Source organism: Oryctolagus cuniculus, chromosome 10, assembly GCF_964237555.1.
Source record: "Oryctolagus cuniculus chromosome 10, mOryCun1.1, whole genome shotgun sequence".
In the NCBI taxonomy this organism is placed as follows: domain Eukaryota; kingdom Metazoa; phylum Chordata; class Mammalia; order Lagomorpha; family Leporidae; genus Oryctolagus; species Oryctolagus cuniculus.
In genome coordinates this window covers 82,653,639-82,671,195 of record NC_091441.1, presented here as the reverse complement: position 1 = coordinate 82,671,195, position 17,557 = coordinate 82,653,639, and the positions used below count along the sequence as shown (strand labels likewise).

Genomic DNA, 17,557 nt, shown 5'->3' with positions numbered 1-17,557 from the left:
GTCTTCCCTCTGTGGATTTGGGAAACAGGTATGTGGCTTTCATCAGATTTTCAGTGTTAAAACTGCAAGTGAAAACAATAGAACACTCATCAGAGAAATTAATATGTAACTGTAAGGAGATAGATAAACTAATAGGCAGTTAGGTCAGGTCCATATGGGAATGAGCAAAGGAGGGGTCCCTTTAAAAATGCATCTAATTAAGTGTTAAAGCAATCATATAAATAGGATTAATTCTATATTAATATATAGAATTAAAAAGGAGTGAATGCTCCAATATGGGAAGCATTCCATACAGTAGACTCATGGAATGACAATCACTTTAAGTAGCACTCTGACCTCAGAATCAGCCCTTAGGCATTCTGTTCTGGCTGAAAAGCCCACAAGAGCATTTCAAGCATAGAAAGCCAAGACACTGTTGCAAAAAATGTCCTACATGAAGGACCTCTGTGGGTGAGACCCTAGTGGAAAGAAATGGTCATCAAAGAAGGAGGTACTTTTCTCTGAAAGGAGAATTTCCACTTTGCTTATGGCCTTGTCTAAATACTGATGAAGTTTGTAGATTCAAAAGGCTTCCATAGCCTAGGCAGCTCACATCAAGAGTCTCAGTTGATCATTGATATCATACATAAAGAATTTTAATTGCTAAATTAATAACAGGAGTTACTGTGTACTAACCTCCCATGCAGGACCTCTGTCCTCAAAGAGTTATACTATGTTATATTTAAATTTGTATGTTATATATATGTTACATATTTATATATGTTATATTATTTATTTTTTAAAAAAGATTTATTTATTTATTTGAAAGTCAGATTTACACAGAGAGAGGGGAGGCAGAGAGAGAGTGAGAGAGAGGTCTTCCATCTGATGGTTCACTCCCCAAATGGCTGAAATCGCCAGAGCTGTGCCAATCCAAAGTCAGGAGCTTCTTCCGGGTCTCCCACACGGGTGCTTGGGCCCAAGTACTTGGGCCATCTTATACTGCTTTCCCAGGCCATAGCAGAGAGCTGGATGGGAAGTGGAGTAGCCAGGTCCCGAACCAGAGCCCATATGGGATGTCAGCGCTCAGGCCAGGGTGTTAACCCGCTGAGCCACAGCACTGGCCCCTGTTTTACTATTTAAAAGTAAAACTTGTTCTCAAAGATTTATTTCATTTTAGTGTTTTCAGTGGAGGATATTCTTAAGTCTCACAAGTTTTAGTTATGGCTAAGTGTCCAACTCCATGGCTTGTTTTCTTAGGTGATTCCTTAATTACTGATAAAATATGTTCTCAAGGACTTACTTTCTTTTAAAGTATTAAGTGGAGGATATTCTTATGTTTCAAAAGTTACAGTTATGTTTATATGCTTGCAAAAGATATATCATTCTTGGGAGCTTCTTTAAAGTTAATTAAGTTTCTAAAAACAAGTAAAATTAACTTCAAGATGCAATGACTTTGAACAGTACTTGTCTCAGCTGTTGAGGAACAGTTTTTTTTTTTTTTTTTTTTGTAAAATGATGAACACTTTACTTAGTATAGAGTTGGTCTTCTGTGTATAAAGTTAATTGAAAATGGATCTTAGTGGAGAATGGGACTGGGAATGCAAAAGGGAGGAGGAAGAGGGGTGGGAGTGTGGGTAGGAGGCTGGGCATGGTGGGAAGAATCACTACAGTTGTACTTATGAAAAGTATGAAGTTTGTATTCCTTAAATAAAAGGTTTCTTTGGGGGGAAAAAGGGCATCCTATGTGAGTGCCAGTTTGCATCCTAGCTGCTCTACTTCTGATCTAGCTCTCTGCAGGTGGCCTGAGAAAGCAGTGGAAGATGGTCCAAGTATATGGGCCCCTGGACCCACATGATGGACCCAGATGAGGCTCCTGGCTCCTGGGTTTGGATGGGCTTAGCTCTGACCATTAAAGTCATTTGGGGAGTGAAACAGAGGATGGTAGACCTCTCTATTTGTCTATCTTTCTGTCTGTAACTCTTTCAAGTAAATAAATAGATCTTTTAAATAAATAGATAAATAAATAGATATTTTTATAAAAAAAAAAGTATACAAGATGCAGGCTTCTCCCCAAAAGCTACCTTTAGCAATATAAAAATACCAATCTGCTTATTATGAGAATAGAAAGACTTAACTTAGCCCATCCTTCTGGTGGCTTTTTTGTTTTATTCTGAGCATGCTAGACAGGATTATGGTTCTGGCCTTATGATGGATTTTGTTCCTGCTCTTTGACTGTCCCACAAATTGTGCTTAAAAGGTACACTTCAACCAGTTTCTCGGGTCTACCTTTCTTGGAGCCCTCCTCCCGACTGCTGCCGCAGGAGGTTTCTGACTTAAATAAATCTTGATTTGCTCACTGCCTTGTCCACATAGAAATTCTTCTTCTATGTGAGACAAGAACCTAGGTCATTGTCTTTGTCACCGTTTTCCCTGCAACATAACCAAATCAACCTCACTTAATCTTCTAAACAGAGGCCTTTGATCATTGACCTACGTTTTCTCCTTCTCTCTGCAGGGAGAGAAGGGATTGGGTGTAAGCATGAGAATGAAATGCTTATTGTTTGCTCAGGACTACCTAAGTGCATTGCACCTGATGAGGTACGATTCACACTTTCCAGAGTTGTAGCTTACAGTCTGTAGGGCTCAACAAACTTTGCCCCCATGCAATTGCATGCGTCCAGTCCTGGGGACAGTGATAAGTGGCCAGTAGCACTGCTGTTGTGACATGGATGTCAAGGTACCAGCTCATGGAGTTAAGTAGGCTTCACAGTCCTGTTCCCTTACATGCCTTGCTATATCCTTGCTTTACACAGTATTTTGTATCTACCTCTCACAGCCTTTTAATGGGCAAATGACTCCTTTGGCATCTTGTAAAAATGTGGACCCTCACTCAGTAGGTCTGGGGTATGGCTGAGATTCTGTGTCTCCAACAAGTCCAGGGAATCACACTTGGAATAACAGGGTGTTGACCTCTTCAGGTCAGTTTACTTGTTTGCCTCAACAAAGGCCTCTGAGAAAACTGAAGGCACAGAACTTTATTCAACTTTCTTTCTCACAAACTTAATATCGAGATGGCACTGAGAAGACGAAAGTTAATGGTTAGTAAGGTGAAGCAAGGAAGGGAGGGAGAGAGAAACAATAAGACTGCCAAGAAGGATGGATGGAACAAAAGAAAAAGAAAAGAAACAATAGAAATGTAAGCTGAGGAAAAAGGTGGTTGTTCACTGGAGGCAGACAGGATGTAGTTGTCAAAACTGAAGCTGTTTTTCCAAATACATTTCTGCTTCTAGAATCAAAGTTCTCTCTGGGACTCAAGGAAGGTTCTCTTTGTGTGCCAGAAAAAGGGGAGGAAATAGAAGTTGCCACGCTGACCACTAATCCAGATATTCAAGTTTGTTTCTGAAAGACAATTCTTTAATTTTGAGAGAATAAGAACATTTACCCTGCAAAGAAATTCACTGCAGAACATACCCTGAGCATGAAAATCTACCGGTTGTAGACAGATTCTCACTGACCATTTCACATACTTTCTTTTGGGAGAGGCTGTTCTTTGACACAGTCTATCACATTTTACTTAAAATTATTTTAGCTTTTGCTGCTAATGCGTGCAATAGGAAGGCCCTGAAAATGTTCAGAGAGAGACACAAAATGGGGTTGAAAAGCCCAGTCTTGGACTGTCACATCTTGCCAGTTGGAAACAGCTGTAACCCCCAGAGTGATCCCATATTACCTATCCTGCTCAGAATCTCCAAGGCACTGACTTGTGAGAGGCTCATTTCACAGAGGGGCAGAGAATGTGAATGCCATCGGTCAGAGCACTGTGTCTAGGTGTCACATTATTTTGTTAGGCAATGATGAATCACACTGCAGCTCTCACATTTACTTTCCCATGACCTCTGAGCAACAAGGGAAAACCAAAGAACAATTCTGGGCGTTCAATTTCCCTAACAAAGCAACAGAAGGCCCAGATTAAACTGGCCTCTTTGAAACTTAAAAGGAACCACCGTTTGTCACCTTTTAAGGGGGCAAACAGATTAATAGGTAGTGAATAATCACAATTCACTGATTAAATGGGTAGCTATTGTAATGTAGATCCAATCCCTTAGAAAGAAAGAAATTCAGGCCCTTCTTGAGTTCAGACAAATCTGCTGGTAAATTTCTGTTCACTAACAAAGTAAAATTGCAAAGGCAATTTTTGATGAAGAATTTAAGAGACACATAGGGCAAGCAAATCCTTAGCATAAATTCTGAATGCAGCTAGCTTATTAAATAAAGTTGACATTAAAACTCATCTTTTGCTACCGTCCCCAAAAAGGTACAAATGCTGGAAAAAGCAACCAATTCTCACTGCAATGTAATATTGCCTGAAAGTTTCCAGGATGATAACCATAAGGCTGACGACAGCGACAACTAAGTTACTGGGTATTCTAGGCATTCTTCACATATTAAGTTGCTTACTCCTCAAAGGAATAGTCAGTAACTCCCATTTCTCTGTAGGGGATAAATTCTAAGACCCTTATTTAATACCCAGCTCTCTATATACTATTTTTCCCTATATTTACACAAAAATAATGATGAAATTTCATCTTTCCACTTAAAAGAAGCAGTTTATGGTTTCTCTTTGGCAGATCCAAATTGTTGGAATGACTACTTTTGTGCTTTGGGTCCATTATTAAGGAAAACAACTGTTAAGTTGCAGGAAAACAAACAAACAAACAAAAAACCAATTTAAAAATGGGCAAATGATTTGCAGTGATATTTCTCAAAATAACAAATACAAATGGCCAAGAAGTATACAAGAAAATGCTTCATGTAACTAATCATCAGGGAAATGCAAATCAAAACCACAGTGAGATATCCTCTCACAACAGTCAGAATGACTTTAAAATAAAAAGTAACAAATGTTGGAGACAATGTGAAAATAACTGAAACTTTTATACATTGTTAGTGAAAATGTAAATTAGTACAGCAATCATAGAAAACACTAGGTGAGTTCCTCAAAATCTAAAATTAGACCTACCAACTAATCCAGCAAGCCCATTAATTGGTATATATTCAAAAGAGTTAAAATCAGTATGTTGAAGAGTATCTGTACTCCCATGTTTATTGTAACAGTATTCACATAGTCAAGAAATGAAACAATGTAAGTGTTCATCAATGGACAAATAAGAAAAATGTAGTTTTTATGTACAATGGAATGCTTGTCAGCCATGAAGAAAAGGATGAAATATCATCATTTGTGTTAACATGGATAGGACCAGAGGATATTACGTGAAGTAAAATAGTCCAGGCACAGAAAGGCATATATTATATGTCCTCTCTCATATGTACAAGATAAAAAAAAGTTGGTTTTTATAGAAGTAGAGTGTAGAATAGGGGCCGGTGCTATGGCATAGCAGGTAAAGCTGCCACCTGTGATGGCAGCATCCCATATGGGCACCGGTTCAAGTCTTAGCTGCTCCACTTCCATCTACCCCTCTGCTATGGCCTGGGAAAGCAGTAGAAGATGGCCCAAGTGCTTGGGCTCCTGCACCTGTGTGGGAGACCAGGAAGTGAAGAAGCTCCTGGCTCCTGGCTTTGGATTGGCCCAGCTCTGGCCATTGGGGTCATTTGGGGAGTAAACCAGCAGATGGAAGACCCTTCTCTCTCTGCCTCTGCCTCTCTGTAACCTGGCTTTCAAATAAATAAATAAATAAGTCTTTAAAAAATAATTAAAGAGAGTAGAATAGCCATCACTAAAAGCTTGAGAGGATAGAGAAAAGGAAACAGATGGAGATTGGATAATGGCTACCAAAATATAGTTCAACAGGAGGAAGAAGTTTTAGTGTTTTATTGCACAGACTATAAGCCACAAGAACTATAGGAGAGGAGTACAAAGGTCCCTGACATAAAGACATGATAAATGTTTGAAGTGATAGATATGTTAATTACCCTGATTTCAGCATTACACATGTATCCAATTATCACATTATACTTCAGAAATACTTATAATTCTTATGTGTCGATTAAAAAGTTAAATATAAAGGGATTATTTGAACACAAGTTCTGGAAGTACCCCAAGAGTTGATTAGACAACCAAGAAGACTACTGAGTGACTAACTTGTAACACATGCAATGCAGATACGCTGGACAAATAGATGATTCATAAGCCCAGGTGGGATTGAGCAGTTAGTTGGACATGAGATGTCATGATGACACTCAGAATGTTGCACAATTTTAAATTTATGAATTATTTATTTCTGGAGTTTTCGATTTAATATTCTTTGGCTGGGTGTGACTGCATAACTGAAGTTGCAGAAGAAATTTGAGAGACTACTATAAAACAGATGATTACTAACCCCATTTTTTTTTTTTTGACAGGCAGAGTGGACAGTGAGAGAGAGAGAGAGAGAGAGAGAGAGAGGTCTTCCTTTACCGTGGGTTCACCCTCCAATGGCTGCTGCAGCCGGCTCACCGCACTGATCTGAAGCCTGGAGCCAGGTGCCTCTCCTGGTCTCCTATAGAGGTGCAGGACCCAAGTTGGGCCACCCTCCACTGCACTCCCGGGCCATAGCAGAGAGCTGGACTGGAAGAGGGGCAACTGGGACAGAATTCGGCGCCCCGACCGGGACTAGAACCTGGTGTGCCGGCACCGCAGGTGGAGGATTAGCCTATTGAGCTGCGGCGCCAGCCAACTAACCCCATTTTTACAAATGAAGAGTCTGAGACACAAAGCTTAAATAACATCCCTAAAATTACACAAGTGATTAGTGGCATAATTTACTCATAGTGGGTAATCTGGTTCTAGTACATATGTTTTTAATTCCTCTGAGCATTGACACTGATAATACACTAAATGATGTGCTTACATGCATCACAGATTACATAATATTCTTCTATTTATGAAGTATCTCTCCTGGCTCTCATAGTCCATACGTCTTGCTTTTTAACAGGAAACTAAAGTGGTGTACTTTATTATAAATAAAGTGGTGCAACAAGCACTTTCTTGTTGTGCACAAGGAATGAGGGAAACTATTGGGACGTACAGAATGTGGTCCTAGTCCTTATGTCATATCTTCTGAAAGATAAAATCTGAACAAAAGGATGCTTGGCCCAGAGAGGCCACACAAAAGAGAACTGTATGAGTGCTATTACCATAAAGGGAAATCCTGTATAGTGGTGGTGGATTTTGGTGCTCACCCTTCTTTCCCTTCCATTAATAACTGTATGCTCAACTTGTTTTGAAGCATCTAACATCCTGTTCCAACATGCATAGTCTTGTTTTGAGATAAAGGGGTGGCCAAGTGGCCTGAGTTACCAAACTCAGAGTCATTCTCTTGGGAGTTCAAATCTTAAAACAGAGTCAAACAAGGACAAAAAATAAAAACTTGGCATCAATGAAAACTGCATACTGATTTGGAGATGTCACTGACTCAATTCTGCTATCTGGATTTCCAGATCCTAGAACTAACCTGGGTTGTACCCCTCAAAGTCTTGCTCATCAAGTGTTACTTTGATTCTGTGTGAACTTCTTATCTCTCAATAAACTCATTTTGGGATTATACTGCCCAGTTTCTGTTGCTTGCAAGCTTATAACACTAGCTAGTACATCAAAATGACATATTCAATTATTCTATAGAGAACTATAATGTGAGGAAGTTAATACTGAACATACACCTCAAGTCACAAGTACAGTCTTCTGTTGGTCACAAAAGAGAATGATTAGAAAGGATTCAAACAGGGGCTGGCACTGTGGTGTAGTCGGCTAAGCCTCCGCCTGCAGCGTCGGTATCCCATATGGACATCGGTTTGTGTTCCTGCTTCTCCTCTTCCAATCCAGGTCTCTGCTGATGGCCTGGGAAAGCAGTGGAAGATGGTCCCAGTGCCTGGGCCCCTGAACCCACATGGGAGACCTGGAAGAATCTCCTGGCTTCTCCCTTCAGACAAGCCCAGCTTCAACCATTGTGACCATCTGGGGAGTGAACCAGCAGATGGAAAACCTTTCCCCCTGTCTCTTCCTCTGTTTGTCTGTAACTCTACCTTTCAAATAAATAAATAAAATCTTAAAAAGAAAAGGAAGGGTTCAAAGAAACTTGACAATGAATGACTACATGACCATTAAAAAAAAAAAAAAAAAAGACAGTACATTGAAAATGTCTCCAAACCTCTGTACAAATTTCATTAATAGAAGTGAGCATTGGATCAAGAATCAGAAGACCTTATTGCTAGATTTAGCTCAAGATCATAAAGAAAGTGTGATGTGAGAGAAGTTACCTCTTGTCTCTGAGCATACTTCATATATGAAAAATGAAAGGAGGAAGTATCTTTAAAACTTTTGCTCATTGAATTCCTGAGATTTGAAATAGAGAAGATATGCTTTGGAAATACTGAAGAATTGGAGAGACATATTTTGAGACCTCTTTCTCCTGGAAACAAAGACATTTTTCTTGTAAAGATTGGTAATTGCAGATGAGTTCTGCCTAATGCCTTAAAGTAGCAATCTTACACTGAGCAAGTTACAGAGGATCCAGAACCCCTCTCATGCCTGGAATGATCTTACTATTTAAGAGGAAAGCATCAAAGGTCAGGATTCTGTCAGTTGACCAAAACTTAGTTATGAACCAACCCCAAAGAGGTCAGCAATAAATGTAATTTAATTCTTACCTAAGTTTTAGATCAGCTGAGACTTTCAAAGGAAATTTATGTTGAAGTAAAATTTCTCACAAAGCTTACTGGATTATTTTGTTGGCAACTGTTCAAGTTGTGTAGTTTCAGCTCTCAGATATATCACAAACTAGGAATAAACAAAAACGCATCTGTCACATAAAACAATTTGTGTTGTGAAATGTATTTATCTTTTCATCTTATTTCCTCACACTATACTTCTCTAACCTCCAAAATTCATCGAAATCTAAAAGTTTCCTAAAACTACTTTCCTACTTCTGCTTAGTCTCTTCTTTTGGAGCTTAATGACATTGTTTTCCATCCTGTGGTCAGAAGCCCTGGGCTGAGCAAAGGGGGTCAATGCATATAGTAAAAGGCTGAAATGTGAAAGGATCCTGATCAATTCTCTCCAGAGCTAAGTTAATTAGAAGGAGTGAAGGTACCAAAGTGATAGAAAAAGTATATTTCTTGGAAGTCTTATGAAAACATACACATATGCTTGTAAGAGATGAGAAATACTAAAGTACACATTCCTATATCAACATAGTATTTCTTTCAAAAATTCTGACTTTATCAGTTAATAATAAGGTGAAATGAAATAGATAAAAGCCAGAAGCACAACTTTGGGGCTTTATAATATCTCTTTGGCTTTGATACCGAATAAGGCACTGCTATAAGTTCTATTTAAATCACATATTTAATTCACACTGTTCATTAAAAGAGATGATTATTATTGCCATTTCCCCATAAGACAACTGCAGCTAAAGGTATAGAGTACTGTGCCCAAGGTCATACAGCCAGAGAGTGGCAGCGCTTGGAGTCTCTTCTAGGCCTCCTACTTAAGGTTCACTATTTTTAACTACTTTGCATATTAATAACTACAAGGTAAATCTTAAGGAAAAAGAAAATGGGTTGTGGTTTCTTGAAGGCACTGATATATTAACTGCATATAATACTGAAGAGGAAAAAGTTTTTCCCTCTTTTAATTGGCAGTGCTAGAAATTTTTGTCTGAGACATCTGATGTCTTGTCATGAGCCACCAGCATGATTGTGCACTTGATTCAATAGTCTGGGTCTTCCTGGAGATATGCTTTAGTGGCATGGTGGGAGGTCATCATCCCTAATGTTGGTTTCTCATCATTTAGAAGCAAAATCTAGACTAGTGACCAAGGAAAATACCTCCTTGGACAGCACCCGCCTTTGGCTTTGATCAGAAATTGCATCCATAAAAGGATCCATCTGTGCAGCTTCCTCGGGAGGGGTCACATATTTATCTCCAGAGAATTTGACACAAGCCATTTGTCAGCCATGGTCACACGTGCTTGCTATTACCAAGCTTTAGCCTTTTAGTCAAAGTAGTAATTCCTCGTTTTAAGAGTGCAACTGTGGGGTGCCAGGTGTTGATATTTTAGAAACAAACAGCAGTAGGGACAGCTGGGCTGGCAGATTTCAATGTTTCCCAGCCCAGTTGGTGGCAGTAGACCATGCCAGAGGAAATTAGAGTTTCAGATAGTAACTCTGCATCTCTACAGTAACGTGTGATTTGTGATGACTTCCTTGGAGGGCTCCTCCTGGCGTTTACCTTCGTTCGGAGGCAAAGAGTTTCAAAGCTGACTGTGCCGAGGAGGCACTTCATATCCAGATTGCTGTCAAAAGATCCTTCAGAATTTCCTGTGCTTTCCACACAAGCCTCTCAACCATTGCGTCTGTTCTCATCACTGTCATTCATCAGTACATCTAGCTTCCTGTCAAGTCAAATTCAACGTGTACTTACTTTCACTTTTCCTAGTGGGTCTGCATTTTTTCTAGCCTCACAAGCACTGGTTATGGCATACTTATTACTGCTTCGGGTAATCATCCTTTGTAGACTCTGATTTAATAAAGGGAGAAATAATTGAATGAGATTTCTAGGGAATCTGTTTCTCAGGTAAGAAGCAGGCTGTGCTAATGAAAATCAGTCATCCAGACTCTTTGAAAGGTAGTAACCCTCATATGAAGTACAATTCAGTTCAGTACAGGATTAGTGAGGAATTACTTTGATATTGGAATAACTCAGGGTAGTAGTTTTGGAAAATGCTATGTCTACACTGGTATTTAACTTCTTTGAGACTCTCAAGAAGGCCTTGCACCTTTTCCCACAATAAAAGGGCAAATACACTCAAATTTTTAAATATATTTTCAGGTTTTCATGGACCCAGCAAAGGCTTTGCCACGTATGCTCTAGATCAGCACTAAGAGAACTTTCTATGATTAAGAGTTCATATCCGCAGTATCCAATGCGGTAGTCATTAGCTATGAAACATTTACAATATGGGAGGTGCAAATGAGGAACTGAATTTTAATTTAATTTAAATTTAAAGAGTCACATGTGGTTGAAACTCACTATATTCTCAAGCTAGCTTTGGATTAGGTGTTGACAGACATCAAATTATGATCTCATTTCACAAAGTTTCATTTTAAAGACACAACTTGAGATGTAATTCATATACTATACAACTTGCCCATTGAAAGTGTCTAATTTAATTGTATTAAGTACATTCCCAGTGTTAGGTCTCAGAAAATGATACCCAAAGACTGGTACATGGATACAATGAGAGGCCTTAGAAGCTGCCTCAGATCAAGGTCCCTCTGACCTTTCCTTGTTTCTCACTCCTGGGGCATGAGGCACTATCTGCAAAGTTCCCTTGTCTACCCAACCAGATCTGCCAAAAGAGGGACACAGACTTCTTACAAAACTCCATTAACTGGAGAAGATTAAACTTCTATCACAGGAAGGAAACAATACCAGGAGAGCAGAAAGGAACTTTGTCCCAAGGCACTGCCTATTATACTGGGCCTAGACATCTACCCAAAAAATATCTCCTGTCCCTCTGAAGCTACCTACATTCCCTCTTCTCCCTTATGAAGAGGCTACTTAAAATTCAATTGTCTTTCTCTTTGAGTTTCATACTTTGTGTATGGTTCCCGTGTTTCTGCATCTTAGTAAATCTCTGTGCTCATTTCCTGTTAGCCTGCACACTGTCAATGTTATCTTGTAGACGGAAATGACTGAAAGTTCAGAGGAAAAGTTTGAACTTCATTGTTAACAGTTACACAACCATCAACATAATCAATCTTACAACATTTTTATTTCCCAAAATGTAACAGTCATTCCTCATTTCCTCTCAGTATCCTGTAGCCCACAATAAAAACAAATCTGCTTTTGTTCTCTATGGATTTATCTACTTTGAACATTCAGTGTAAATGGAATCATGTGGTTCTTTGTGACTGGCTTCTTCACATCATCTTTGAAGTTTTAAAGGTTTATCTATGAGGTAATATCAATGATACTGATCATGATACAGCAGTACTTGAATCCTTCACATTATTGAATAGTTTTCCATTACAAGAATATACTAGTTTGTCCAGCTGATAGACACTGGAGTTTCTACCTTTTGGCTATAATTAATAATGATGCTTTGAATATTCATGGACAAATATTTGTATGGCTGTATGTTTCAAATTTTCCTTGACATATATCTAAGAATGGAATTGCTGGGTCATATGGTAACCTATCTGTAACATTTTGAGAAACAGCCAAATTGTTTTTCTAAATGGATACAGGATTTTATTTTCCTACCATTAAGGAATAGGGGTTCCAATTTCTCCACATCCTTACCAGTATTTTTATTATATATGTTTGTATTTTAAATGTCTTAGTGGAGGGTAAAGTGTTATCTTATGTGATTTGGGCATACATTTCCCTAATGGCTAATGTTGAGAATCTTTTCATGTGTTTATTGGCTATTTGTCTATCTTCCTTGGAAAACTGGCTGTTTAAATTCTTTGTTGGGGCTGGTTCTGTGGTGCACCAGGCAATGCGTTGTCTGCAGTGCCGGCATTCCATACGGGCGCTGGTTTGGGTCCTAGCTGCTCCACTTCCAATCCAACTCCCTGCTAATGCACCTGAGAAAGCAGTGGAAGATGGTCCAAGTGCTTAGGTCCCTGCACCTATGTAGGGGACCCAGAAGAGGCTCCTGGCTCCTAGCTTTGGATCATCTCAGCTCTAGCCATTGAGGCCATTTCGGGGAGTGAACGAGCAGATGGAAGACCTCTCTCTCTGCCTCAACCTTTTTGTAACTCTGCCTTTCAAATAGATAAATAGATAAATCTTTTAAAAATAAATCCTTTGTCAATTTTTATTGTGTTCTCTTTTGTAGCATTATAAGAGTTCTTTACTGTTTATTTATTTGAAAGGCAGAGAGACTGAGAGAGACCTTCTACACACTGGTTCACTCCCCAAATGATGGCAACAGCCAAGGCTAGACCAGGCAGAAGCCAGGAGACTGGAACTCAAACTAAATCTCTCATGTGAGTGGCAGGATCTCAAGTACTTTAACTGTCATTGCTGCTTCCCAGGGTGCACATTAAAAGTAAACTGGAATCATAAGTAGAGCAAGGACTCAAACCCAGGCACTCTGATATGGGATGTAGCATCTTAAGTGGTGTCTGTTAACTACTATGCCAAAGAGCTGCCCCTCTATATATTCTGGATTTTTTGTAAATCATTATCTGATCCAAGCCCATTAAGATTTACCTCTATGGTTTCTAACAGTTTTATAGATTTGCTTCTTACATTTTAGTCTACAATATATCTTGAGTTTTTTACATACGGTATGTAGAAGGAGCCCAGCTTCATTCTTTTGCATGTGGATATCCAATTGTGAAGCATTCTTCTTGGAAAGATTCTTTTTGCTGTTCAGTTGTCTTGGCACCTTTGTCAAAAATCAATTAACCATAAATGTGATGGTTTAGTTCTGGACTCTCAGTTCTACTTGACCATTTCATGTCTGTCCTTAACTAAGTAACAGACTGTCTTGATCACTGTTTTTGTAATTTAGAAATATGTCTATAGTTTTGTTCTTTTTCAGAATTATATTCTGGGTTCCTTTTCATTTCCATATGAATTTTCTGACGAGTACGTCAATTTCTTTTTTTTTTTTTTTTTCTGACAGGCAGAGTGGACAGTGAGAGAGACAGACAGAGAGAAAGGTCTTCCTTTGCTGTTGGTTCACCCTCCAATGGCCGCTGCGGCTGGCGCACTGCAGCCGGCACACCACGCTGATCCGATGGCAGGAGCCAGGTACTTATCCTGGTCTCCCATGGGGTGCAGGGCCCAAGCACTTGGGCCATCCTCCACTGCACTCCCTGGCCACAGCAGAGAGCTGGCCTGGAAGAGGGGCAACCGGGACAGAATCTGGCGCCCTGATTGGAACTAGAACCCGGTGTGCCGGCGCCGCAAGACAGAGAATTAGCCTAGTGAGCCGAGGCGCCGGCCTGAGTACGTCAATTTCTACTTAAAAAACCCAGCTGAGATTTTGATAAAGATTATGTTAGAAGATCAGTTCGGGATATACTGCGGCCAGCGCTGTGGTGTAGTGGGAAAAGCCACCACCTTTTCCAGTATGGGTGCTGGTTCGAGTCCCAGCTGCTCCACTTCCAATCCAGCTCTTTGCTATGGCCTGGGAAAGCAGTAGATGGCCCAAGTCCTTGGGGCCTTGCACCCGCATGGGAGACCCAGAAGAAGCTCCTGGCTCCTGGCTCCGGATCGGCACAGCTCCGGCCATTGCAGCCAACTGGAGAGTGAACCAGTAGATGGAGACTTCTCTCTCTCTCTCTCTCTCTCTCTCTCTCTCTCTCTCTCTCTCTGCCTCTCCTTCTCTCTGTGTAACTCTGACTTTCAAATAAATAAATTAATCTTTAAAAAAATTTGGGATATACTGTAGGGATTGGAGTCCATGGCTTGCTAAATGTTGGTTTCTCACTCTGGCTTGCTCGCTTGCCAGCCATAAGGCCATGACAGGCCTCATTCTGGACCAGGAAGGAGGCAGGCGGGGTCCTTGAGAACAAAGAAAGTAAGCTCTCTTGGAATTTGTGACCTTCTGCCCCCACCAGCTCCCCTGGAATTTATGGCCCAATGCTTCCCGCCAGTGCCTCCCTGTGCCATTCCCTTTGTGTGGCCTTCCCGCCACATAACGTATATAGCCTATACGTTTAAATGAACCAATGAACATGTTAGGTCCCAATACCTTGCCATATAGAGAGTAAGAAGGTAACTTACGTAGGAGATGACCTGCACCCTTGCAAGTGTGAGGCTAGAAAAACATCTCTTATGCAAATGAAGGGGCCTTTTGCCTGTGCACTGCTAAAGGGTTGTGTGCAGGTAGGGGGTCCCAGCTGGCTGGTAACAAATAAACCTCTGCTTTTGCATTGAGACTGTGCCTTGTGCATTGATTGGGAAATTTGGACACAACAATACTACCATCTTTAAATTTTTAGAATTTACCTTATTTGAAAGAGACAGAGAGAGAGGGAGGGAGGAAGAGAGATAGAGACCAACCTCCCATTCAGTGGTTCATACCCAAACTGTCCATAATTGGCAGGACTGCGCCAGACTAAAGTGAGAAGCCAAGAACTCATCTGAGTTTCTCATGTGGTTGGTAGGTACCTACTACTGGAGCCATCACCTGCTGCCTCCCAGGGTGGGCACTGGCAGGAAGCTGGTATGGAGCAGGGAGTTGGGAGGAACCTAGGCACTCCAATATAGGATGTGGGTAGCCCAAGTGATTGTTTAACCACCCTTCATCTTAACAATAGTAAGTCTGCTGATCCATGTACTTGGGTCTGCACCCTTGAACATATTCATTTGAAATTCTTTTTCCAGCAATCCTGTTCTACAGCTTTATTCTTTCATTTACTTCACACTTTCCCACACCCATCTGCTACCACAGAATCATTTTCAAACTCTAGCATCATAACAACACCATATATAGCAAAATTATTTTTCATGACACCTCAATTTATTTTTAATTCTTTTACTTAAAATATTTTAATTGAATGACTGCTACATTCCCTGTTCTTTGTTGAACATTCCTGATTTTAGTTTCTCTGGATCTCTCTATCTTTTTTGCTTAGTCAGTCTAGTTAAAGGTTTGTCAATTTTATCAACCTTTTAAAAGCATCAGCTTTTAGTTTGGTATTCTTTCTCTATTCTCCCTTTCATTTATTTCTGCTCTAATGTTTATTATTTCCTTTCTTTTGCTTGCTCTAAGCTTTGTTGTTCTTTTTCCAGAGACTTAACATGAAAGATTGGCATTAGATCTTTTCTTTTCTTTTGATATAGGCTTTCAAGGCCATAATTTCTCCTCTAAGAACTGCTTTAGCTGCATTCCATCAGCCTGGTATGTTGTGTCTCATCTGGTATGTTCTGTTTCAATCATATGAAATTATTTTCTAATTTTGCATGCAATTTTTATTTATTATTAATATCACATATTTATTACATATTATATTATATGCATAATATATTTATATTATTTATATGTATATGGTTAAATAACCATATACATATATTCATATGTATATGAATATATAAATTCAAGAGTCATTTGATTCAACAATTTAATTATGGAAGGAAAAACTACCAACTTCTCGATTGCTGTGTGTGGTTTATTTATTTATTTATTTAAAAGTCAGAGTTACAGAGAGTGAGGGAGAGTCAGAGATCCTTCATCTGTTGGTTCATTCCCCAAATGGCCACAGTGGCTGAGATGGGGCCAGGTTGAAGCCAGGAGCTTCTTCCAGTCTCCCATGTACGTGCAGGGGCCCAGGCACTTCCGCTATCCTCCCCTGCTTTCCCAGGTGCATTAGCAGGGAGCTGGATCCTACATGTGGAGATTTAACCCTGTAGGCCACAATGCTGGCCCCTGATGCTTTGTTTTTTTAAAATCTGTCATTTGGAGCTAGCAAATAAACACACACTATGTTATTCATCACGTCAATTTTCAGTTCTACATTTTTGCTTTTGCTTCCCAAGCCTTAATATGCAAACAATTCACCTGGGGATTCTGCTGATGTGTGCTGGTGTGTGGTCTGGTGTGAGCCCTGAGATTGTGCATTTCATACAAATTATACATGGCTGACACTGCTGGTTCACTGAAGATACTTTGAGAGGGAAGTATACACAACTATTTGGAATGTTCTTCCCAACTCTTCTTTGATTAAACTCAAATGGCCCTTCCTCCAGTCTTTTTTCCCCTCTAGTTATGAAGTGACTATATCCTTTCCTTTTTTCCAATCCAGAATATTTATTTATAATAAACAGCAGCAGTAAGACATAAACTATGTAATTTATAGCTTACTTCAGGGAATATCAGAAAAAGTAACCTCAGTTTTATAAACCAACTATCAAGTGAGCCATTCAATATAAATATATATTATATATGATATATGATATATAATATATAATACATATTATATTTATATAATGTAAAATATATAATATAAATTGAATATAAATTGAATATAATCATAGACCAGTCATACCGAGATTCTATCATATATTCAATCCCCAGATTCCATGGTAGGTAATGCAATAATTTCTTATCAAATTATTCCTATTTTGCATATGAGAGCAGAAAACATGTATGTTTTCATGATTACTTAGATTTGTTGCTGGCTCCCTTAGAAAATTAACTCAGTCTAATTTACCTACACTAGCCAAATCTCTGGGGAACCTAACATATGCTTCCTTTTATTTGTGCACATTATGGCAACCAATTCAGAAAAAGAGAAACAACAGAACACCATTTCTTCCTGTGCCTAGATGGCAATGTAAAATGGGGCATTAAGACTCATGTTGCTACCCTTGTCCTGCCCTCACTTGTTTTGTGGTCATCCTGTTTGCCTCCATCTCAGTCTCCTTTCTCCAGGCCCTTCTCAGCAATATAGCCTCTAAAATGTGGGTTAGTAAGTGCAACTGCCTAAAATGATCCATGACTCACAGCTTCCCTGGAAGACAATGTTCAAACTCCCTAAGGCAGTTTATAATCTTCCTCCAGGCAGACTGGCAGGAATCTCATTCTTCCATCTTCTTTACACAACATTCTTAGAA

The 17,557-nt window shown here is 39.6% G+C and overlaps 1 long non-coding RNA gene across 1 annotated transcript; it reads right to left on the bottom strand.

Moving 5' to 3' along the window:
- Positions 1 to 4,451: 4,451 nt before the first annotated feature.
- On the bottom strand, positions 4,452 to 15,912 carry LOC127492325 (uncharacterized). The gene is made up of 3 exons (XR_007921555.2): positions 13,278 to 15,912; positions 10,400 to 10,495; positions 4,452 to 8,755 (listed from the first exon to the last, which is right to left on the bottom strand). It is a non-coding gene; the product is annotated as an uncharacterized lncRNA (long non-coding RNA).
- Between the last annotated feature and the right edge of the window lie 1,645 nt (positions 15,913 to 17,557).